A 25527-nucleotide genomic window follows, 5' to 3' on the forward strand; every position below is an offset into this window, starting at 1 on the left:
TAGGACATGAGCAGCACTGAAGGCTCAGTGCAGCTTGTGCAGAACAGAGTAAGTTCTGATAGGACTTAGGATACATCCAGTTTTGATGCCTTTCTTGAATGACATCTAACATCAAAGCACCTTGCAGCACTCCTGCGCAGCAAGGCAGCCCAATTTTCTCATTGTGTAGATGACAAGATAGATACAGAGAGAGCGAGTTACTTGCCCAAAACCCTACAGAAAGTCAGGAAAAAAAGGCAGGGAATTGATCAGCAGCCTCCTACAGACACTATTCCTGCTGCACAGAGCTTTCTCTCTCAAGAGTTTTAGGTGACAAGCAGTTCTCTGTGTAACTTTATGTTTTGGGACTTCTTATCGTATCCACTCTTTCCCACTCCTGGTAAATAAATCTTGCAAACAGTACCTCATTGTTCTGCTTAAGTAACATAATTTTTTCCCAACCAAAGCAGTTGTTTCTAGGAAGTCTTCTACCTTATTGGAGTCTTTCAGCATGCTGACATGCTCCTTTGAGATCCTTGCTGGAGAAAGCATTCCTGAATTTGTGGGAAAACCTTGTCCATTGACAACGCTTCAGGGTGAGTAATAATTATATCTAGTGAAAGACCTTTAGTGAGTACATGGCAATAACTGACTGTACTTTCAGGTGCTCATAGATATATTCACTCATCTCATGCAAGGAAATACAATCTGTCATCCTGTGTAACAGAAGAGTGGTAGGCAGAACCAGGTGCAAACTGCAGTTACCTATCCCCATCCTCACTGATTTTAGAGATTTTTCATGGATCAGTCAGAGCAGTAGGAATGCTGCTGTTCATTTTAGTTGATTTTAGCTGCTGGAAACTTGTCCTTATTGATTTAAATACAGCAGTTCTTATTTATGCAGAACTCATGATCGAATTATTTGGCTGGGGCTGGAAGAATGTGACCTTTAATGCATAAGTAAATAAGCCTTTCCGTCATGTATAATCTCTCCCATATGACAGATCTGTGACTGTCTAAAGTGACAGAAAGATCATATGAGTCTTTATTTTTTGTGGTATATTATCAGAAAAAGTCACAAATCATTCCTGTCCGTGTGCAGAGAGCAGCTAATGAAAAAATTTCATTCCAGAGTGGTCTCTGTGATGGATGTAAAGTTGTAAGAAGTACAGTAAGTAAAATAAAGCAAGGTTACTCTAATCTCTTCTATAAAGCAGATAGGAAAGGAAAACATGATTTAAAATAAACTCAAACAGAGAAAGTAGGTAACAGGCCCCTGTTCCATTTCCCTCATTCATTCATAAATTCCAATGTTTCTTCTTCAATTTTAGGAGAAAAAGCAATATTCTGAGCTAAAGCTAAAAGTAAACCAAACCTTAATGTAATATGGAGTAGAGAGAGTGAGTACCAATAGAAGAAGGATCCAGAATGTTTTTGACAGCATTTTTAAGAAGCATGTGCCATTAGCTCATTATTTTTTTATTCCCACACTATAGAAAAAGAAAAATTTAGGCACTATAGTACTCCTCAGCAAAAATAAAAAGGTCCCTGTTAACAGTCAGCCTACTGCAGAAGTACCACTCTCAAATATTGCTGTGTATGTATAGGGTGGTGTTTCTGATCAACAGAAAAAGAGCATCAGGACAGGAACCATTATTTTTGGTACTTAGTTTTGCACTGAGCATAGTGAGGTGCTAATGCAGCTTGTGTGTTATAGAGTCATAGAATGGTTTGGGTTGGAAGGCATATTGAAAATCATTTAATTCCAACCCCTCTGCTATGGGCAGAAACACCTTTCACTAGACCAGGTTGCTCAGAGCCCCATCCAATGTGGCTGTAACACTTCCAGGGATGGGGCAGCCACAACTTCTCAGGGCAACCTGTTCCAGTGCCTCACCACCCTCAGAGTAAAGAATTATTTCCTAATACCTGATCTAAATCTACTCTCAGTTTAAAGCCATTGCCCCTTGTCCTGTCACTACATGCCCTTGTAAATAGTCTCTCTCCATCTTTCCTGTGAGTTCTTTTCAGATATTGGAAGGCTGTGATTAGGTCACCCTGAAACCGTGCCTTTCCCGGACTGAACAATTCCAATTCTCTCAGCCTTTCCTCATAGAAGAGGTGCTCCATCCCCCTCATCAACTTAGTGGCCCTCCTCTGGACTCACTCCAACAGGTCAGTGTCCTTCCTTGAAGTGCCATTCAGGCAAAACCAATGCTAAACCTTCGTAATTCACAATATTATTCAGGGCACACGTCCCAGTTCAGCCCTGTTTAATTTGTGTTGTCCCATTGCTGAAAAAATTCTGTCCTTCTTCTGTTCTTCTTCTTCCCTTTCTCTGTCCCTTTTTCTCCTCTTTCCTTATTTCTCATTTCACCCTAATTCACCTCTTCTCTGAACCAGTCCTTTGTTTACAAATCTGCCAGCTAGGGCAGATCAAACTGTCTTTTTCTTTTCCTACAGTACCCTGGACTTCTAAGTCCAAGAGTATCCGTTCACTCTCCTCTGGTCTCTGTATTCCTTTTGCAGTGCAGGGGGAGTACTCCCTTCCAGTGCAGAGCATCAGAATAAAGGAATGTCTCTGAGAAGGATGGCTTCCTTTTGCTGCCTTAGGCCAAGAAGGTACCTGATCCAAAATTCATCACTATCGATGGGAAGACTTCTGTGTGTTTCTGGGGCTTTGGGAAGGCTCTCAAGGATCTTTAGAGAGAAGGGAGAATTGGATTTGGTCCCAGAATTTCTGCTCTCAGAGATTCTGGATTTTCAACAGGTCAGTTTTGTTAGTGATTAAAAAACCACTAATGTAAACACAAATAAAAAGAGGAGTTCACTAATACCTTTGACATATCCATTCCCTACCAACCCAGCCTACTTGGAGGTTTTGCCTATTGCTTTCTCTGTGTTTTGTTTTTTTCCAGTCAGAATGCTTCTCCTGAGATGATGCAGATAACTATGGTTCTGTAGTGCCCAGTACCTACACTGATGCCATCTTCACAGTATCCTGATCATGGCTAAAGGTAAGATCTGCAGGACTGGCTTGGCTATTGCTAGACCAGTTACTAACAACTACACTTGTAAGAATTTTGAAGTTAGACGGAGTGGAGAGTCTTTGCGGGGCACATTTGCTGCAAGTAGAGTGGGGTGAAGCAGGATCCACCCCTGCTGACTTTGAGTTCTGTGGTTCTTGCTCTCTGAGTCCACTGCACAAAAAGAACGTTTCCAAAGGTGCGAGCATTCTGCTTATCATGGGGGAGATCCTTTGTGTCCTCTGTATTACCTCAGAAAAAATAATATGAAGCACATAGATTTGAAATACATGCTCTGCATCTCCACTGTGAAGGGGGCAGATCAGGCACCTACAGTCCTCTGTGGCTGACAGGAAACTGCTGTGCAGAGAATAATAGATAATGTTTGTTCTCAAATCCTGTACACAGGTTCTGTGTACAATGTTAACATCTGCAGACACAATATGAGGGTCAAAAAAGGTGGGCCAAATTGACTTACTTTCTCTTCTTACATGGCTTTGCAACATTTGTGATTCACTGGTCTTTTTATGCTCAAACAGAAATCTAACTTGTACAAGTCATAAACCAACCCACAATTACCAGAGCACCCATGTGAAAACACCTTTCAAGAGATAGCAGATTTCAGTTTGAAGCCTAGTTATTACACATAATAAGCCAAATTCTCCACTGACGTCAGTGTGGCAGGGGTGTGAGTCACTACTGAATTTGGACTAGTTTTAGCGGAAAAGATGGGAATGATAAAATGCACCTTGGCACTGTCCTTTTAGTGAAAGCGAACTTTGCTCGAGCAAACACTTTGGAGTTATAACACTCTGGAGTGAGGGGACAGGCCTGGGCATAATAAGAAGGATCTCTTTTCAGCTGCATGTTCTTCCTATGACCAGCCAAAAGTGTTTCTGTTGTTTGAAGGAAAACCAACCTCATTATATACAGCAGACTTGCTTTTAATCAGTGTTGATTAGAAGTGATGCTGCCTACCTGCTTTGTCTTTTATTGCAGCAGGACCATCTCCTAAAGATGAGCTTTGCCATAAGTACCATTTTTTAATTATAATAATTATCTTTTTGGTTAAGCTCTGGCACAGGCTGTTTGGTAGTGTGGTTGACTGCCTGACTTAACCAAATAGTTATGCCAGGCACTGCAGCTTTCTTGACAGATAAAGCAGTAATATGGCAGTCATGCTTCAACTTCTCAGATGGTTGCAGGTGTGCTTGCAGATGTCATCTGCAATTGTCTGACACCATTTACTTTACAATGACCTACAGTAAAGGAAAGGAAAAAGAGCAGAGCTAAGACAGACAAACTGAAGAGAAAAGTGGTGTGTCTGTTGGTAACCAGCTTTATAGGGTTATATGCAGCTTTTACTGAACACTTTGACCTGTAGATAGCTTAATTTGCACTGAAATTAAAGGAATTAATTGATGTTTATGCTGCTACTCAAGAGATCAAAAGTATTTCACTGACATCTTGCTATTTAGTCTAGAAATCTGGATATCAAGAACTGAAAATAACAGAATGAATGTTTGTCTTTTGAGTATTTTAACAGGTAGGCTCCAAACTCCTGACAGAACAGGAACCACTGAAAGTGACAGCAGTGCTTGAAATCCACCTGGTAAACAAAACTGTAAAGCTTCACCTAGAAGGTCAATGGGAAATAGTTGAAGTGGGATGATATGTTTATGAAATTATTACAACTGACAGTGAACTGTCCCACACTGTGAAAATTAAGGGTGTTCAGTCCAATGACTTTAAAGAACTCACATGTTAACAACACTGGAGATCTAGTGCAGAAGGCTCTGCTCTTCATTGATCGTAAGGGATGCAAAATAACCATCTTTGAACAGTGGGTGGATCAAATGCAAGACAACAGGGTCTGAGCTGTGAAATCTGTAAAGCAAAAACAAAAAACCCCAGAGTTTGGGCTGACAAAATTGAAAGCTGCGGTCTCATAAAGCCTGTCTGTGGACAGCAAGCAAAAAGAGCTCCTTTTCCCACTTAAAGTCCCAAGCCTTGTGTCTCTCCTGCACAGGAGACCATGTTATATCCTGCAAAGGCAAAGCCACCTGTTTCAATTTATAAGGTGCTTGCTGGTATGTGCCACTTTTTCTTGCCAATCCCTTCCCCTTCCTGAAGGGGATGAAGTGAGTGATTGAGAGGTCTCCTAAGTGCACCATGAGGCAGGAAGGGAAGAGAGAAGAGTTTATTTTTAATGCTACTGAGCTGAGTGCAATCAGGAGATTGCATAGTGACCATAACAATGACAATAGAGCAGTACCAGTGTAACTGTGGAGGGTAAGCATGAATGACTCAGGAGAGGAAGAGGAGGAGGAATAGTTGTCTTTACACTGTTGTTCAGTGAACTCTGCAGTGGAGCAGTGCTCCTTTGCTGTAACAGATAGGAAACTAATGTAAAATTACACTGCTCTGCAGTCTTTTTATTGTTTAACATGGAATATGACACTCGTTTCTACCTCCTCTTGGTAATATGAAGGTAATAATGAGGGACTTCCCTTTGCTGGATGAAGTGGTAGAAGCACAAAGCAGTAAATCTTCCATTCAAGTCCTTACACCTGTCACCTTAACCAGCCTAGTAAAGTGTATCATATTTTTCATTTTAATCAGGGTTGCTCTAATGTATTCTTATCTTGATTCTTTAAAGTGACCCATGGGACATTTGACTGCAGTCTGCTGAGGACCAGAATCACAACATGAGACTGGTAAATATTTAATATCACATTTATTTTGTGAATTAATTTTGCAGTAGCATTATTGATGCTGTAAGCTTAAGTCTGTGACTTTTACAGAAATACACAAGGCTGCTAAGAAAGCCAGGAAGTTGTAAAGCTTAGCTTCATGCTGTCAGCAAAGGCTGGAGGAGAATTTCAAAGTCAGGGTGTGGATTTTAGTGTCTGTTAGTCTTTGAAATGACTTCTGTTAGATGTGGACCAGCTTTCAACTATGCCCAGGTGCCTTCCAGCACAGCATTTTAAGACCATTTTGAAATTAACTACATAGGAGGAGGATTAAATGATTGTAGTGTATCCTTCACAGGTGCAGTAACAACTGAATATTCTCTTGGTAACATGGTAAGAGATCTGGTTCAAGCTCCCTGCTAAAGCATGTTCACCTAGAGCAGGCTTCATGGGATTGCATCCAGGTGAGTTCTGGATATCTCCAGAGAAGGAGACTCCACAACCTCTCTGGGCAGCTTGTTCCAGTGCTCTGTCACCCTCAAAGTAAAAAAGGTTTTCGTCGTGTTCAGATGGAACTTCCTGTGTTTCAGTTTGTGCCTGTCCTTATCCTGTTGCTGGGCACTACTGAAGAGTCTGGCTCCACCCTTTTGACACCCTCCCTTCAGATACTTATAGACATCAGTAAGGTCCTCTCTCAGTCATCTCTTCTCCAGGCTAAACAGGCCCAGCTCCCTCAGCCTTTCCCAATCAGTGGGGTGCTCCAGTGCCCTAATCATCTTTGTGGCCTTCCACTGGACCCTCTGCAGTAGTGCCTTGTCTCCCTTGAACTGGGGAGCCCAGAACTGGACACAGCACTCCAGGTGAGGCTTCACTGGGGCTGAATGGAGGGGCAGGGTCAACTGCTACATCTTGCTGTCAGTGCTCTTCCTAGTCCATCTCAGGATACCCTTGGCCTTCTTGGCCCCAAGGGCACACTGCTGGCTCATGGACAGATTGTTGTCCACTAGGACTCCCAGGTCCTTCTCCACAGAGCTGCTTCCCAGCCTGTGCTGGTGCCTGGGGTTATTCCTCCCCAGGTGAAGGATCCTGTACTTGCCTGTGTTGAACTTGATCAAGTTCCTCTCTGCCCAAGTCTCCAGCCTGTTCAGGTATCACAGAAGGGCAGCACAGCCTTGTGGTGTATCAGCCACTCCTCTCAGTTTTGTATCATCAGCAAATGTGCTGAGGGTACACTCTGTCCTTTGATCCAGGTCATTGATGAGTAAATTAAACAGTACTGACCCCAGGGGAGCTCCTCTAGCCACAGGCCTCTCCAGGTCACTTTATTACTTGCATTTTGCTGGAAACCCTGGGTTTTCCAGGTGCACAGCCTGGTGAGGCTTGATTTTGTGATCAGAGTTGAGTGTGACTGGTGTTGTGGAAGTCCTTACTCCTGGAGAATGGGTTCCAAACCTGGTCTCTGAGTGCCCTCTGTAGGACATGGCCAGGGTGGCCTGAAGGGAAAGTGTCTAGTGGGGGCCAACCCTGACCACTCCTCTAGGACAGAAACCCCTTTGTGGCACAGCTAACCTGGAAGCCTTGTCTGAGCTACTTCTGACTGCTGTACCCTGGAATTGCAGTCTGTTGTCTTAGTTATAGATTCACCTTTCCCTCTGTGGAGTTCAGGTTCAGAAACAAATACTGTGTAGGCAGTAGAGGAACTGTTCCTCTGGTTTGACAGCTCCTCTGTACCCAGCTAAGGGAATGGAGCAGTGCCAAGGGGCAGTCTTCTGCTTCCAGTTCTGGGTTCCCATAGCTGCATTCCCTTCAGGGAACACACACAGAGGGTAAAAACTATGTAGGAGCAGCATTTCTCCATCCCCGTTTCTTCCCAGGATTTCTTCCAATTTACTAAACTGCTTTCATCCTGAGAACCTGAGCATTTAGATCCTTGTTTGATCTCCCTGCTGTTAAATACCTCCTTGGTGTTTGAAGTGCTCAGTTCACAATTCTGAAGTTTTTGTGTTCATATGCTTCCACTGGGATTTTTTCCACAATACCAAGCCTGTCAGACTTTAAGGAGCGTCTGGTCCATGCTTAGTCATATGGTTTAGTTTTGGGTAGTCCTGTGAGAAGCAAAGAATTTAACTCAGTGATCCTTACGAGTCCCTTCCAACTTGAGCTTTGTATGACATTTTCAACCGTGAATTGTGGAACATTCATGCCCTTAATTGGGATCTTGACAAGCTCCATGTTGTCCTGAACAATGCGAAGGTAGAAGGACTATAAAAAGAAGGCAAATAGGTTAAAATGCCCATGGGATCATCAATATAATGAAAGGCTGCAAAACCCTAGTGGGATTTGGCCTGGTATTGATAAAGAGCTTCTAAGTAAGGACGAAGAGATGGACAGATCAGACAAGAACAGATCTAATCTTCCCTAGTCTACTCCAGTCTCAGTCTTACTAAGTTTTAGTTTGGATCTTGGCTTTTTCAAAATTTTCCTTCACAGTCTCCTTCAGAGATGCTTTCACATTTGCTAACCCATTTTCTCCACCCTGTAGGCTCTCACTCTTTCCCACAAGGTTGGCTTCTCACCACCCACCCTTCTCCCTCTCGCAGTCTCTGATTTTCAGAGTAATTAGTAGATGTATCCTCTGCATACCAAAGCACACCCTTCAGTAGGTGCCATGACGCTCATCTAGGCAGATGCACAGATCCATGTAATGCTGAATTCATTTTGTCCATAGATCACAGAGCATTTTACCAGAGTAGGAGCCAGAAATCCTGACCACTTACACATCTTAGAGTAGGGAACTCTGATCAGAGGGTTCAGGGACAGAATTGGAAATTGTGTTTGTTGCAATGTGGGTTGCTTCCTGCCTTGATCTTTTTGTCAGATTACAGACTAGAAAAGGATTTGGATAGTGAAGCAGGGAGCCATCCACAAACTGATCACTGACAAACTGGGGAAGGAGCATGAAGGGAGGTAGACATTCAAAGCCATGGGGGCAGAGTTGTCAGTGGAGATAGCCACCTCATCTCCTTACTGTTCTTAACCAGGTGTACACAAACACCTGCAGAATCAGTGCTTCACCAGGTCTCCTTACCTGGACCGGTAACACTTTATAGGCTAATCTGTGTGCATGAGCAAAACCTCTCTTTCTGCCTCTTTGTTCCCTGAGGAGAGAAAATTGAACAGTCACACTGGTTGATTTTAAGTCACTAACATAGATTCTGTGTTTATAAATCAGTAATCAAGAGTTTTGGGCTGAGCCTTTACTTCAAACGTTGTTGTCATGAGCAACAAGAAAAACACCTTTTCTGAAATTATAAATAGAAACAGATAAATGTGCGTATTGCTCAGCTCTTGGCAGGCAGATGGCGCCAGATGGGCTTTCGGCGTCGCAATGAGCCTCTTCCTGCCTGCTGGATCAAGGCAGCAGGGATGGAGACCGCTGCCCAGGCAGCGTGACAAACTGCAGTCCGGGTGCTGTGTCTGCAACACTGAATGTTTATCATACTTATATTGCATAAAAATACACCCACAGTAAAGCTTTGGTATAGGAAGGGTTGATTTTCCTGCATTCAAAACTATTTTTGAAAGCCTTTTTATGACTTTCAGCAGCGAATTGCAATTTCTAAAAATACAGGTTGTGTGACAGAAGTAAAAGAAAAAACAACAAATAATGTTTGCAAACAGAGTGGCTTGGGTTGGAAGGGACCTTAAAGATCATCCAGTTCCAACCTTTCACTAGACCAGATTGCTCAGAGCCCCATCCAACCTGAACTTGAACACTTCCAGGGATTGGGCATCCACAGTTTCTCTCAGCAACCTTTTCCAGTGGCTCACCACCCTCACAGTAAAGAATTTCATTCCAATATCTAATCTAAACCTACCCTCTTTCAGTTGGAAGCTATTCCCCCTTGTCCTATCACTACATGCCCTTGTAAATAGTCTCTCTCCATCTCTTGTAGGCTCCCTGCAGGTATTGGGAACCTGTTGGGTTTGGGTTTTTTATTGTGTGCAGGACACCCTTATAATTTTCCCATATTACTTGGTAGTGAAAGAGGGAACATTTTCTTTACAAGCAAGTAAAGAAGTACCTAACAAGTACTTAACTTTGATTCTACTATCTTTATCATAATATATATCCCAGTGGGACTTTAGGGAAGAACAGCAAAGAGGGCTGCTTCTTGTGCTTTACAAAACTGAGAAACTGCCTGGAAACAAATCTCCAGGTCCTGGGTTAATGAGGGGCTTTGGGGCTTGCTGTTTCTCAGAGGTTTCTCTTTTTCTGCTGAGGTGCACAACTAAAGAAGGGCACCTGACTCGCTGTACAAGAAAGAGAACTAAATTTACTGAATAAAAAAATTTGTTGAAGATTTTGAGTGTCCCTGAAGACTTCCACAAAATACGGAAGCTTTATAGTAAAAAAATATGGCGGAGTGTGTGAGGGCCCTGTTTTGGACCATCTTTTCTGGGAATTCACAGACACAGGAAAGATGTCAAGGTACATTTGCACCTGCAGCCTTCAAATGTCTCCTGTTCTTTCCAGATTCTCAAGTTATTGAAGAATCTGACCTTGAGCTTTTTGCTGCATACAGCATTACTGGGAAGACCAAGTGCACTGTTAGCATTGAGGTGCCTGTCAGGGGCAAAAACAATGCCCAAGGTCACATCAAGGATGGTATTGAGGAGACAGAGGAAGAGAAGGTGATGATGGAGAGAGACAATGACTGCGTTACTCCCAGTCAAAATCTTGGTGAGGGGGGACAGTGGAGCCATTAAGCTGAATCTGAAAAATCACTGTGGCTGCAGAGGGATGTAGTGACGGGACAAGGGACAGTGGCTTCAAACTGAAGGAGGGTGGGTTTAAATTGGGTATTAGGAAGAAATTCCTTACTGTGAGGGTGGTGAGACACTGGAACAGGTTGCCCAGAGAAGCGGTGGGTGCCCCATCCCTGGAATTGTTCAAGGCCAAGTTGGATGGGGCCCTGAGCAACCTGGTCTAGTGAAAAGTTTCCCTGCCCATAGCACAGAGGTTGGAACTGGATGATCTTTAAGGTTCCTTCCAACCCAAACCATTTATGGAAAACTAACTGGGTTAGGAAATACTGCTGAACTATCTTTTGGAGCTACAGTTCAGATACTGCAGGGAGGTTGAACTAGATGACATTTAGAAGTCCCAACCCAAATTATTCTATGATACCTCTTGTTCCTATATTTGCTTTATGGACTGGAATCCTCAATGAAGTGGGTTTTGTATCACTTTTGTGGTAAAGAAATGGCAAAGAAAGAATGTTTAGAAAAAGACTATTTATGTTGTGCCCATGAATAACCTAAACATACAAGTTACTCTCCTTGACTTCTTGGTATACATATGTATATACATTTATACACACAAATATAACACATGCACACAACTTGGAGGCAATGAATTCTGCATTGTACTCTACTAATTTTATTTTCTTCTGTGTAGAGCCTCTGAGACAGGTGTCCCATATAAGTTGCTTAAGGGGCTTGTTACCCACAAGCAACAATGAGAGGTCAGAACACTCAGCACCTCTGAAAGTCACACCTATGGATTTGGGTGCCTAATTTCAAGAACCTAGATTTTACATTTCTCCCTACCTAAATTTGACTGCTCTTTCATGACTTAGACCAGAACTGAATTAAATAAATGACTGATTTTGTTGTATCCATCAGATAGCAGCCATATGATCCGTGCTTAGCACAGCTTGTATAACACATGGGAGTGTTCCTGTCAGCAGCAGCGTCTGACTAACGAGACTATTGCTTGTCTTTTTCTGTTAATATTTGGGTTCTTTCTTGGATGCTTTCCTCTGTCTCATTCAAAATGTTGGAATTTCATATTAATTAAGTTGCAGTCAGTCACACTATTGTCCTGATTTCAGCTGGGATGGAGTTAATTTTCTTCTTAGTAGGTAGTACGGTGCTGTGTTTTGGATTTTGCAAAACGATGTTGACAGCACACTGATGATTTAGTTGTTGCTAAGTAGTGCTTTCTCTTACTAGAGGACTTCTGAGTTTCCCATGCTCTGCCAGCGAGCAGGTGCACAAGAAGCTGGAGGGAGCATGGCCAGGACAGCTGACCTGAACTGGCCAGAAGGATATTCCTTTACCACAGACCATCACACTCAGTGTACAGTCTAGGGAGAGTTGCCCAGGGGGCTGCCCATCCCTGCTCAGGGACAGGCTGGGCCTCAGTCCAGGTCAGGAACTTTAACCTTGCTTGAAACTTAGACTGAGGAAGGCCTGACCGCTCTGTTGAGTTCATTATATCATGGAAAATCCCACTGTAGTCAGTGGAGGAAGAAATGAAGATATTTTTCCCTGGCATGAATGACTAAACAAGGCCATGGACCATAATCTAGTGGAAAGCAAATTATGCATTTTTCTTCTTATTATATGTATCAAAATTCCATCTCCTCCTTAGGGAGAGAGAGATGAAAATGGAGCAGACCACCAGAGACATAGAGTAGACCTAGTGAAGTGGATTTCTGAACCCTTGAAATTTATATTTTTCTCCAGCAGTCTGTGAGCTGAAATTTCTTCTTGGTTTATCTCATTCCAAAAGCAGTAAAAAAAAAAAAAATCACATTAGTGACCTCTTGGGAACACTTTTATGAGTGATTAGAGAGTTGTGTAATTGCAACGTGTGTGTCTCTAGGTACCAGATTCCAAGTGGATGATTTTCTGGAGGATACAGAACGAGTCCTGTGTGATAGCTGTGAACCCTGCAGACCCTGGGCTTCCTAGCATGCCCTAGACCTCTTGTTGCAAAGGTTCCCATCAGCACTGTTAAATGCCTAGTTTTCCATGTATGCAATGTCTAGATCTGTGCATTTTTAGGACTGAAGTCTGAGGGAATGTGAGCTCAATGCAATGGACTGCATTGTAGTAATAGCTCAACTAAAGGCTAAGGAAGGTCTTAGTACTGTTGGCTGTAAATGCAATTTCAAGTGCCTAAAACTGTAGTAATATTTACTTAAAATATGTAACTATTAAAACAAGGACACTAGTCAAACATTGTCACCTGGGGGCAATTGAGTAGATGCAAACAGCACAGATCAGCATGATGAAGGTGTTCTGAGGTGTAGATAGCTTTAGTACTTAATGCTGACATATTGGTTGCAAGGCCCTAATGTATGACAAAGAATATAATTTTTCATGAATATTACTATGCTCTTCTGTCCCCCATCAACCTTTTTCAAAGAAGAGAAGACTCTTGAGGGATTCATGGAAGTTGCTTACATTATTTTATTTTAATACAGGATTTTTAGTAGTAAAGAATCTGTACCTGGTTCTGAACTGATCAAAATCACAGACAAACTCCAGAGGATTATAGCAGCCTCAGAACTGCTGGGCAGTTATTATGGGCAGATATTATTTTGTGCCAGTTACAAAGGATTCTTTCTCTATAAGGCCATATGACTAAAGCATTTTGCAAACAAAAGACTGTTGGATACCATCAATAAATAGCTTAAACTATTGATGGAATCCTGTAATAGATAATTAAGTGGGCCTCAGTAGCTGCATATAATTTAGAAAAAAAGCCTGGCCAAGAGTGGAAGCCAGTATAGCTAAAAAATCAGAGAATTCTACAGAGCAAACGAGAGCCTTGAGGTTAAATAGTTACTCAGATGGCAAAGCATTCGATGGGTCCTTTACATCAGAGAACAACACAAAACCAATTTAAAGCCTGAAGCTATGATTCTTCTCCTGTTTGAAGACTTGCATTATCTCACATTAGACCTAGGAGAATCCATTCCTTCCATATGCACCATCCTTATGCCCCTGTGTGCTCATATGAGAGTTCTGTATAAAAGCCATTAGCGTCAAGTTTGTTATGGCATGCTGCATTGGTTGGCTTTTTTGGTGCCAGGGGGAGGGTTGTTGCGTTTTAGCTGAGACTTTCAGAGCAGAATATGGATTTGGACACACAGCTCCCTATTCATTTGATTAAAAACATACAGATTTTTTAATAGTCCATCTTTCACTCTTTGTGCGTATAATGGAGGCTGCTGCAAGGTGGACTAAAGAGCAAAAAACAAGATTTGTATTTTTGAAAGTTACTGTTAATTAGGGCTACTGTAATCTTTGGCAAACAAACTTGAAGAACATTAATAGGATCTTGCAATCAGTAAGGACATTCAGTAATCCAAGCAGTCCAGATAGCACCTGACCACTTTGCACAGAACTGTAAGAGGGATTTATTAAACAAGAAGAGACACAAGGCACTCAAAGTCATAGAAAACAGGTTATAGGAAATGTACTGCAGAGCTCAGCAGCCAGCTAGAAAGAGACAGAGCAAAATTTATGCTTTAATGCTAGACATCTCTTCCAAACACATGTGGAAAATGAGTGGTGGGCAGTGCTTGTAGAAGGTTCCCTTTCCAAGCTGAATCCAGATGGTCCCATGCCAAATGGTTTGAGTTTTTTCCTTAAATGGCCAACCTCGAAACAGGGTCTGCATGTGTGTGTTATGTTAGGAACTGCGTTCTTTTGTTGGACAGAATTTTCTCTCTGTTTATTAAGGTTCCTTTTACCCCAAACCACTGCAGGTTCAGCATCTTGAAAGGCCTGTGAGTACAGTAGTGTGTCACAGTTCTCATGCTGTCAGGACACATACTGAAGACATGAGCTGAGGACACCAAAAAGTGGAGAAAGTGAACAAAGGTACCTATCTCTAGTATAAAGCCTGCAGGAGAGACAAATACTACTTCTGAACGCAAGGCGTGAAATGGAGCTGGTATGGGAGAAGCAGTGGAGTTACAGGAAGGAATTCTAGCAATGCCACCTTCAGGTAAGAACTGCAGTATTCATCCAGCAGGAACTCCTATCTGGCAGCTGTTACTTTCTTTTGTTTTTAACATATACCACATTTTGTAAGGTTTTATGAAATTCATCTTGCACAAGAGAACATTTATCATCACAGCTCTGCTGGATTTTGTTCAGTTTTCAAAGGTGCTGAGAGGAGATGGAGAGCAGCACAAGGTGTGCAGTCCATGAACCAAACTGAAATCATTCTGCCATCCTTCTTGCTTAGCTGTCCCCTGGTTGGGTGTGTCAGTTGTAATGGCAGTTGTTTTTTCCAGCATATAACTTCTCACGTCACACCTCAGATGTTGTTACAGAGGTCACTTTTGGAAGATTCTCTGATTCCTGACATGGATTCTGTCATCTGAGCATGGGTTAGGACAGCAGGTACTACAGCAAGTAAACCATCATGTTTGAAACAGCCATTTGCTGTAAATACAGTGGTGTGGAAAAGGATTATAATTCTTTCAGGCCTCAGTTGGAATGGGATGAGCAGTCAGGTGCCAGAATGCAGAAGTTGAAATAACATTATCAGAGTTCATGCTTCAAGTACCCTAATTGTGTCTTGAGAATGAAGGTATCATGACCTGCCATGAAATCCCTAGATAGCTTACTATTTGAGGCAGCAAAATATTTAAATCTTTATTGTATAGGACTTAAATTTGACATTATACAAAACTGCTTATGGCAGAAGTTGAACAGTAAAATCATCAAATAAGGCATTAAAGCTACCTCTTCTTTTATTTTGTTCTCATTCACATTTTACATGTAAATTACACTTTTTTATTCCACGTTTTTTACATTGTTTTTAAATATTCCTGTTCCACCAGCCTCACCTGAAGTTGTCCGGAACAGGTGTTCATCAACAAGCAGTTGATTGCTGAGGCATTAATGTTTCTCTTCTGGTTGCACAGATATTAAGAGAAGAGCTGGCAACATTGCAACCCTTACACTAATTGCCTTCAGCTGAAACAGTCTGAAGGTTTCTTCTTCCGATCTTCAGGCATGACTCAACAGACTGAAGAATGGCTTTACTTTTCTGTGCAATCCTCACTCTCTTAATTTTTTTTTCTCTCTTGGCCTGTTTTTCTTTAATTCCCACCTCCCCAGGTTTGATCTCATTGTGAGGCTGAAGAGCCACATGGTGGTTTGTGCTGGGACAGCACCACACATTCATACATCCTTTCTGTAAGATTCTGGGTTGTGTCCTGCCAGAGGAGAAATCCTGCAATTAGTGTGTTCTTGGGCATCTGGTGAAATACAGTATCTGCAGGGCTACAGAGGCTGTAGTTGTCTTTTGGCCTTTATCACATCAGCTGTCACTTTGGTTTAAAAGTTGACTGTTGGAGAAAAATCATACAGTGCTTTAGGTTCATCAAGTCCTGCATAACTGCTCACTGTGGTTATGGCAACTCTTTCTATAAACCTCCCTGTGGTGGTGAGATAGAGGGACTTCTGCTGCACAACCCAGCCCTTTACAACTGGAACAGCAGTGTTCAACAAACCATAAAACATTGGGGAAGCTCTCTGATTCATCATGAGAAGCAGAACTTTTCAAGCATGCAACTACACTTCATGTTAACTGAAGTGAAATCATTCTTGATTAAACCTTGAGTGACCTAAGGGAGTCACCGGGTTGTAAAGACACTGATTGAAGTCCCAAAACTGTCTTGTCTGAGGTACAAGTTCTGTTACATGGATGTTGGGCTCATTTCTGCAGAGGCTAATGGCAGTTTTTATGTGCTTTCCTTCTTTTTTAAGCCTACTACATGAGCTGAAGCTCCACGAGGACCCTGCAAAATCAGCCCCACTGTAAGAAAGCATCTCTCAGTCCAAACTGTACAAGTTGATCTTGTTGAACCAACTGTGTTCCCTCAGCTTTCAGGATGATCAAACTAATGAACTGTAGCATAAGGTTTTGTGGCATCTCCCAAGCCAAGCCAGCTTTGTGCACTTTTCTGGAGACAAAGCCTGCCATTGCCTTTACAACTTGAGAAAAATCTCCCAGATTGGTGTCCTTGAAACATTTTTCTATCAGGCTGATTATGTACAAGTAGCATTTGTAGACACAGATATCCCTTTTGTGCTCAGAGATGGTGTTTGTTTCTTTTGCTGCCCGAGCCAGGAAGCAGAACATTACAGTTGCAGTTGTCTTGGCCAGTGCTCTCCACCACCACCACTGATGTGGCAAAAAGGCAGGCACATCAGCAAGAGGGAGGACAAGAACCATACCCATACCTTATCCACAGCACCAGTGATTTGTTTCTGACCTCTACCAGGTTATCCTCAAGAATAGTTATGGAGATGTCCTTTACAACATTCAAATGCAAGTTGCAGGTACAGTATAGAGAAAACTTGGGCACTTCCATCACCTCCATCTGGGTCTTGACAAGGAGGGATTTTTCTGCTTATGGAAAATTCACACAATTTCTGCACCAATACTAGGGTTGGGAAGGTTGCTTTTTAATTTAAAAAAGACAACAAACAAACAAAAAAGAATGCATCCAGTGACACAGCCCTTTATCTAAAAAAATGCCACAGGAACAATCCAAATTTTGTTTCCACTCAAGGGGAGAAAGACTCCCTGCCCAGTGAGGATTTTCCTACCTCTTGTCATTGTGTTTCCCAAGTTCTTCCTTCAGACTAACTCAGAGCCTGTTAGGTGAGCCAAACCTGGAAGCAGTATGGCTCAGGGCCCAGGAATAAGGATGGTGCTGCTGGGGCTTTGCTCACTCTGTCCAAAGTGGAGGGAAAGAGGGAAGCAGTTACTGCTTACAGATATCCCCAAATGCTACCTTGTTTTTCATGCCATTATTTGAACAGGCAGATTCCCATAACAGCACTAACACAACAGTGTCTGTCCCCTCAGCAGCCTGGTGACATCATTTGCATTGAAAGTGGGTCTGTGCCAGCCAAGTGGAGGCAGGCTGGCTTGGCTACTTAGAGAGACTGTTGGGGTTTAGAGACCTTCTCAGTGTATTTTGTACTTGTCATCTCTTCAGAGTGCTTTGTAAAACTAACAGCCTTATTTCTTCATCAGAAGGTAACTACATGCACAGGGCAAATTAGTCCTCAGGTTGCTCAGGGTAGAAGTACTTTCCTAGACACACAGGGACTTTGGAAGGGAGAGGCTAAAGTGAAAATTTTTTTGCCTCAGAAAAGGACAAAAGGAGGGTGCCAAACAGAATAAACTAATACTTGAAAGGGGTCATTAATTCATAGCTTTCACCTGACTACCCACTAATCTGCAGCTGGTTGAAGAAGTCCCAAACACCATGACCGTAAATCGCAGCTCAGATGTAGAAGACAATTAGCAGACTTACGGTGTCCTGCAGTGTGATGTCAGTAATGCCACGTGGTTCACAGACACAGAGAAGGTCTACAGCAGTAAGTGTGTCACAAGCCTGCTCCCAGGGACAAAATACTTCTTTTGAGTCACTGTCTGCAGATTTTGCAGCAGGGATATTTTCCCTCTGGATTCACAGGAGCAATAGTACATCTCCACAGACAGAGGTAAGCATAAACATTCATGACAGCACTGGAGGAACATGGGTGCTCTTGTACACAAGACTCCCTGTGTGGCCTTGGGTGTATCACTAACCTGGTCTGCACCTCAGGTGCCCACCTGGAGATTAGACACAAGAATACCTCCTGTCCTATCCCATCCATTTGTTGGCAATCACTTCAGGACCAGGCGTCCTTTTGCTACATGTGTATATAGCACATTACATAGCAGTTCATACAGATGCTGTTTAAATTAAAATTCAGCACAGTCAAGGCCACCCATGTGCAGGGAGGGAATATTATCATGTCTTGACATAACAGAAGATTGGTGTTATAAGTCATTTGTGTTATAGCACATTTCCAGTCTGACTAGGATTTGTTTGCTAAATAAAAAGCAAACAGATCTGTTACATGCAGGAGACTGTGTGACAGTCCTTCAGGGCCAGAAACTGTAAGAAGTCCCTAAAAGAACATTAAATTAAACATTCAGAGCTCACCCTATCAGGTAAATGCTTTCTCTGTTGTTCTGTTGCTCCCTGCTCATGCCTAATCAGTAATAGAGATGTCTCATCAGCACTGCTCCCAGACAAAACTGAACATGGCCCAGCTCAAGTCAAAATGGTAAGTCATCCTTCTGCCCAGTCTGGGGCAACGCAGAATGCAGACTTTAAATGGTGAGATCCAAGGCAAATTTTTTTGCTTGGCCTATTCCTAGTGTAATAATGTGGTAATATCAAAGAGGTATATATTAATATACATTACTAAATTAAGCACATCTTTCTTCAGAAGCCTATTGATGTGCTGCTACAAGTCTTCTAATCCCACTAAGAGTAATGGGCAATACATTAAAATAACACGATGAGTAGTTCACTAAAAGGAGTAATGAGATGTCAAATTGTGAATTTGTATTTGTCATCCTTTCCTGATTGGCATCACTGGACCATAGGTATGTCACTCGGGCTACGTGTGCCTCTGAGAAAGAGCAGTTCCAGTTATGTGGCCATATTTGTGTTCTTGTGTGGAAGTGCTGTAGGCCTGGATTTTACAGAGTCTAATATAACCTCAGTAATTGCTGTGCATGAAGGCAAGTGTAGAAGAGCAGTGAATGGAGGAAAGTTAGGTTGATAACAGCCTGCCTATCCTCAGGCAGGACCAGCAGGACACAAGCAGATGTGAACGAATTTCCTATTCTTCATTAAAAATGGCAAGTTTATTTGCACAAACATGAGATGGAAGAAAAACTCTGAAAGAAAAGGAGGAAATGGGCTGTTTTCTCTCATAAAAGAATTTTGCCATGCAGTGATACATTTAGAATGCAAGGGACCTACCTGATGGGATCCCATGCCAGTGCAAAAGGCAGTAATAAAGACTTCAAGAAATGTGTTTAAATACAGGCTGAAAATGTGAGATTTGCAGTGGACACTGGAAATTAAATTGTACAGGCAGTTCCCCTTGATTTCCCCAGAGCATTCTGTAGGCTATTAATGACTCAGAGCAACACCAGCAGAGCAATATCCCTTCCTTTGCAAGATCACCTGCTTTGGTTTATAATTGGGTGTAATTTAATCATGCATTTCTAAAGTGCCTTGGGAGCCAAATATCCAAAAAGCACTTTACAATTTAATGGCATTAGTGAGAGAAGGCATTGATATATCCCTGTGGAGCAAAAATCTGACACCTTAGTTACAGACCAAGAAACAAAGAAATTAATGGCTTGCTTACAGTTGCATAGCAGATTAATGGGAGAACGAGATTTCCAATTCCTTCCTTTCTTGCTTTGCAGATTGTGTTTGTTTACATGTTGAGATGGGTATGCTGGTCAGATGCCAACAGTAATGTTGTGTGTTGTTCATTCTTTCTCCTCCCTGGGTTTTCCTTGATGGGAAAGAAGATCCTTGTCATGAAATGTCATACCCAAGGTTTTTAAGGTTTGTGCTTGTGCCAGGAGAAGACTCTGTCTTGATGGTGTTTGCATGTTTGTGTGTGCAGGAAGTGCAGTGCAGAGGAACCCATAGTGACTCCATCCTCAGCAATGTTCTGGCCTCAGGATGGAGTATCCTGGGAAGGACTGTGCTTCCTGTTTCATTGCCCCACTGAAGAACCACAACATGAGTCATAGCAACAACTGCGCCCTGAGCTGTGTTTTCATCAGCAACCCCCACCTAACAGTGGCCCTCTACAAGGGCAGCATTAGCATCACATCCAAGCCTAAGTTGTGGTTCACCTCATCATGTAGCATCTGTCTACTTGTGATCCCTACAACTTGCAGCTGCAAACTGATCGTCTGTGGTAGGTCAGATTTGCAGCCACTGTGATTTATTTGGGTTGGTTCCCTCCAGGCTGAGTAACCACAGATTTCGTGTCTGAGTATAGTTTACACCCTGTTATTTTACGAGGGCAAGTGCACTTATTGGGACTGGCACTGTGGCTCTGGGCCAGTGTGGCTCTCATCCTTGTCCACAGGGGATGAGGTTGCTCAGTCTGTATGTCCTGGAGTTGAAGCTGCAAGGTCACATTGTAAGAACTTGCCTTTGTATCCAAAAAAAACAGCCTCACTCTCTGACTTTGTCTTCCTCTGAGATCACTGAAATTTGTCTTCAGTTGCTTTAAGGCAATATCACATCTCTTAAAATGGCATATTTTGGCTAGCAGGCCTCATGAATTCCCTAGATGGCTCAAAGGTAAATATGGGTATTTCTCACTCCCTAACCAGGCTTGCCCTGCACCTGTGGCATACTTAGCACTTCCAAGCAGTCCACTGATGCACTCTGACAACAGCTTTATGCTTCTTTTATGGCTACTACAGACACCACACTGGGTAAATCTGTTCTCTTCCTTTGTAGAACGACAGGATTTTGCCAACATTGTATGACATAGTTAAATTTCCAAGACACAAAACGGAAGAAAAACAGACCCCCTCTCCTTTCCCTGTTTTGTTAAAGCTCCCACCCATTGAAGCTTAAATCCAGTTGTAACACAGAGCTTGGTTCCAGCTGCCTCAAACTGATTGTGTGAGCCTGAACACTTCCAGGTGCGTGGGGTGAGGTTTTACCAACACTAACCCATGACCCTCACATGGCTTCCCGTGTCACCATGCCCAAACTTAGAGCTTGCAGAGTGGTCTTGCAGCGTGTGCAGCAGTACCTGGAAAGAAACTGTGTCCTGTCAGTGTCATCAGCCCCTGGCAAGCTCACCCTGCTTAGGGCTGATTAACTATAGAGCCTTTGAGGTTAAACATTTGAGAGCAAGGATTCTTTTATCTGACGTTGCTGAAGTGTGTTTCCCCTGTTCTCCCTTTCTAGAGAAAGGCCCTGGTGCCTCAGACCTGTTAGTGTCTTCTGAAAGGGAACAAGAGAGAGGCTGCCAGGCACAGCTTGAAATGAAACTGATACAGCACCAATAATGAGGGACTATATTTGGAAAGATCTTTTGGAGTTATTTTTGCCTGAGATCATTGCTTCTGGACAGCCTGCTGGCAACTGCTGAGCACACACACACACACACACACACACACACACACACCCCCCACCCAGGATTAGGTTCTCTCTGCTGATGTGGAAGTAGCTCGCAGGGGGTCAGCAGAGGGAAGGGATGCATACACTGGGTTTCCTGCTCTGATTTTCAGGCAAACTGATCTGTCTTTGTGCATAGAATACATGCAACACTTCTTCACTGAAGCCGGACACTGCTCACCCGAAAGACTGAAAGCAATTCTTAACCATTTTTTTTTAAGAATTCCTGGTGTTACCATGTCTCCCACTTCCCATGCTCCCTGATATGCTCCTCCCTGAAGCCACAGTTTCCTTGTTCCTCTAATCAGTGGGAGCCTTCTCAGGCTGCCAGCCAGGCTAAGGCAAGGAACTCTGGCAGCACTGCTCACCCTCTTCAGGGAGGGCAGACAGGCCTGGGGGCACGAGAGCAGCTCCCTATCCCCTGAGATCTGATTGCTGGGTAGCAAGTACCTGCTGCCTTCCCACACAGAGCTTGTCAAGGTGAGGACTGGTACAAAAGGAACACACCTCTTCAAAATTATTCAGATCAGCCTGTTTACAGCAGAGCTGGCTGAGGAACCAGGCTTGCAAAAGCACTCTATGGGTGAGGTGCTGATTTGTACTGAGATACCGTAATGGGAGCCTGTGTCTAAGGGCTCCAAGGGCTCCTCTTTACCTTGACCTGGGCGGTCTCTGGGGAGGGTTTCTCTCCTGGCATCTGTTTGCAGCTGAGAGAGGTGGGAAAGCAGGAGTCAGAATAAGAGATTGTAAAACTGACTTTAGCAGATAAGGCATTTACATCAAATTGAGCTTAACTGCAGGTTTATTTGTAGCTCTCAGGAACTATATACTTGATGAATTTTAGTTCTGGAAGAGTGGTAGTTACTGCTTAGAGAGGTAGTTACTGCTTAGAGAGGTAGTTACTGCCTGGAATCAGACACTGTAGGCTGGAGGGCATCATGCCTCACGTAAAAAGCAAGCCCTCTTCATTATGCCAGAAGCCCCTTCAGAGCAGGACTTGAAATTTCTTTAGGGATTCTTTCAGTGGTCTTTACCTGATGACAGGCTATCCTAAGGGAATGGAGTAAGGAGGGATCTAAGGGCTGAGCAAATCTGCTGATTTGAATAGCTCTGTAGGAGTTGCTGGTTTCTATGCTGATTCCATGGAGGTTTAACTTCTGTCTGAATTCCTCTTGTTCTGTTGTGGTGGGTTGACTCTGGCTGGACACCAAATGCACACCAAAGCCGCTCTATCACTACCCTCCACAGCCAGACAGGAAAGAGAAAATTTAACAAAAGGCTAATGGGGCGAGATAGGGACAGGGAGATCATTCACTAATTACTGTCATAGGCAAAACACACCCAACTTGGGGAAATTTAATTTATTTAATTTATAATCAAATCTGAGTAGGTTAATGAGACATAAAAAGTAAACCTTAAAATACCTTACCCCCACCCTTCCCTTCTTCCTGGGTTTAACTTTACTCCAGAATTCTTTACCTCCTTCTCCCAGTGGCTCAGGTGGACAGGGAATGCGGGCTGTGGTCAGTTCATCAGAAGTCATCCTTGTGCCTCCTTCCTCTGCTCTGATGCGTTCTCACATCTCTCTTCAGCTGCAGTTGCTGTTGCATGGTTTCTTTTCCCCTTTCATAAGTCTGTTGACACAGAGGCACTGCCACCATCGCTGTTGGGCTCAGCCTTGGCCAGCAGCGAGTCCATCTTGGGCCCGTTGGCTCTGCTGGGCACAGGGGAAGCTTCTTGCACCTTCTCACAGAAGCCACCCCTGCAGCCCCCACAGGACCAAAAGCTTGCCATGCAAACCCAATACACGTGTATTCTTCTGTTTCTCTCCTTCAAGGAAGGACACTGGCATTCTTCTGCTTAGCCATGTTCTTCAGTTTTAGCCCCTTTTTTAATATTTGCAAAACCAAATAGGGCATTGCACCACTTCTATGAAACACAGCAGCAGCTTTGCTGCTGTTGTAGTTCAGAAGGGGTTAATATAAGTTTCCTGAGGCTTGGAGGTGGAAGGTTGCAGAGAACACAAAGCCTGTTAGACCCAAAGCAAGTTATTCGTAATAGTGCTGAACTGAACAAGGGGAAATGGGAGTGAAAATGAGAACTCCCTAAATTTGAACTATCACTTCCTATGAAAACTGTGACCAGACAACTTTTTCTTTTATACAGTGGAAAGCCTTACAGAGCTTTATTAGGTTTAAAATTTGTGTAAAGCTTTTAATCCATAACTTTTTGAAACTTGTTCTCAAAACATAGGGTTGATTGCACTAATTATGGCACTCATTTTCTTTTCCTTAAGAAAAAGATGGACACAGTGACAGGAAGTTTGGAGAAGTCAAAACACAAGAGGTAATTAGTGGAACTAGCTGTGCCTAGTCCAGCATGCAGAACAGCATTGCTGTGGCTGCGTAGTTTGTCATCATGTGGCTCAAAACACAGCTGCCCTTGGCTTCTGTAATGGTCAGTTAAACCAGGTGGTGGAGTGGGGTTTCTGCTCAGCAGGGACACTTCCCATGTTTCTATCTTCCTTTCCTCTAAATGGTTTTAGACAGCATTAGGGTACATGTTAAGTGTGATATTTCTAACCCCATCTGCTAACGTATCTTAATGGTAATAAAAGGAGCCAATATGTTTGCTTCCACCCTGGTCAGTGAGAATCCTGCTTCTGAGTTCAAGAGGAGGCTTGGCTTCTGTTTTCATGTCCCCAGATAGCCCAGCAGGACCTTTTTAGGCTTCCTTATGTCAGATTGTATATAAACAAAGATTAGAGTCCTTGCAATACCAAGAAAGTAGACACAGCTTTGCAAATGAAGGAGTCACTTTGTGAAAGCGCTGGCCACAGAAGGTCCAGGAACTTCACTGCCAGTGGCCAAGACTAGACTATCTGAACCACTGAACAATTAGCAGACTGACAGGTAGATTAATACAAATATATATATATACATTGGGGTGGTCCATTTAATTTAGACTGAAATCTTTCAGAAGCCAATTGTGGAGTAAAAGCATAGCAGCGGCCAGCCACAGACATACAGTCGGTCTGAGAGTATTTTGTCACTTTTGTTCCATCTGGAGCTAGGAAGGAGGTATGAGGAAACAGGATGCTCCTCCCAGCAGGCCTCTAAGTTCTTGAAAGGGATTGTAAAAGATCAAATTAAAGAAAGAGGAAAGACTCACCCACTTTTGCCTACTGTTGACACCTTTAGGCTGCTTTGAAAATAATTTGGTAGTATTTCTGCCTGGTAATGATTAATTCTCACATCAGGAATCACTTCACTTCAGAAGGGGAGTATTAAGGAGTCTCCATTAAGCCTGGAAGCAGATCCATTTAACTTAGAGGGAGCAGTTACACACAGTGTGTTTCTGTGCTATAAATCCTTGAAACCTGTTCTACTGGTGACAGATGGCCTGGTTCAGGATTAATGATACAAAATATCTGTGCCACTGCATCAAACAGCTGAAGAATCTGGCAGCAGATCCCCAACCAGAATAAAATGTGCAGACTACCCTACTTTTCTTCTCCCGGAAATTTTTCTGGGGCGGGGCAGGGAGAGAGATTTGGCCATTTGTCTGAGACTTCTTGGCAGAAAAGAGCCTTCCCAGAGCAATCCTGTGCAGCAGGATGCTTTCTCCCTGGAATTGTGGACAAATGGCCATTGTGTGTGGGACTGGCTGGAGCAGCAAGGGGCAGGATTGCTTCAGGGCTTTGCATCCCAGGGCACCCAGGACGTGGTGTAACACGAGCCAGATGCCATCGTCAAGGTGGTGCCTGGTTGGTTTGTGTTGGATGTGCTCCGTGGGGTGCGTGTGGCTGTGTTTCAGGGTTCCCCAGACAGGAATACTGCAGCTGACTGTGACAGGGTTCCAGTGGGATGCTGAGTGGATCCAGCATAACACATGCTGATGGGCATAACAGTGGCAGAAAACTGCCCACCACAGAGGTTCTTTTGGCCTCATACTCTGTGCTGAAACAGTTACAGGAACAGAAAATGAGCA

The 25527-nt window shown here is 43.2% G+C and overlaps 1 long non-coding RNA gene across 1 annotated transcript; it reads left to right on the forward strand.

Moving 5' to 3' along the window:
* The first annotated feature begins 586 nt into the window (after positions 1–586).
* LOC126651210 (uncharacterized) lies at positions 587–25505 on the forward strand. Its single transcript, XR_007631582.1, has 4 exons — positions 587–2154; positions 2509–2601; positions 2898–5722; positions 14266–25505. It is a non-coding gene; the product is annotated as an uncharacterized LOC126651210 (long non-coding RNA).
* The last annotated feature ends 22 nt before the right edge of the window (positions 25506–25527 follow it).

The sequence above is a fragment of the Myiozetetes cayanensis genome, unplaced genomic scaffold (genome assembly GCF_022539395.1).
Source record: "Myiozetetes cayanensis isolate MyiCay16 unplaced genomic scaffold, myiCay2020 scf6-25, whole genome shotgun sequence".
NCBI classification, from domain to species: Eukaryota; Metazoa; Chordata; class Aves; order Passeriformes; family Tyrannidae; genus Myiozetetes; species Myiozetetes cayanensis.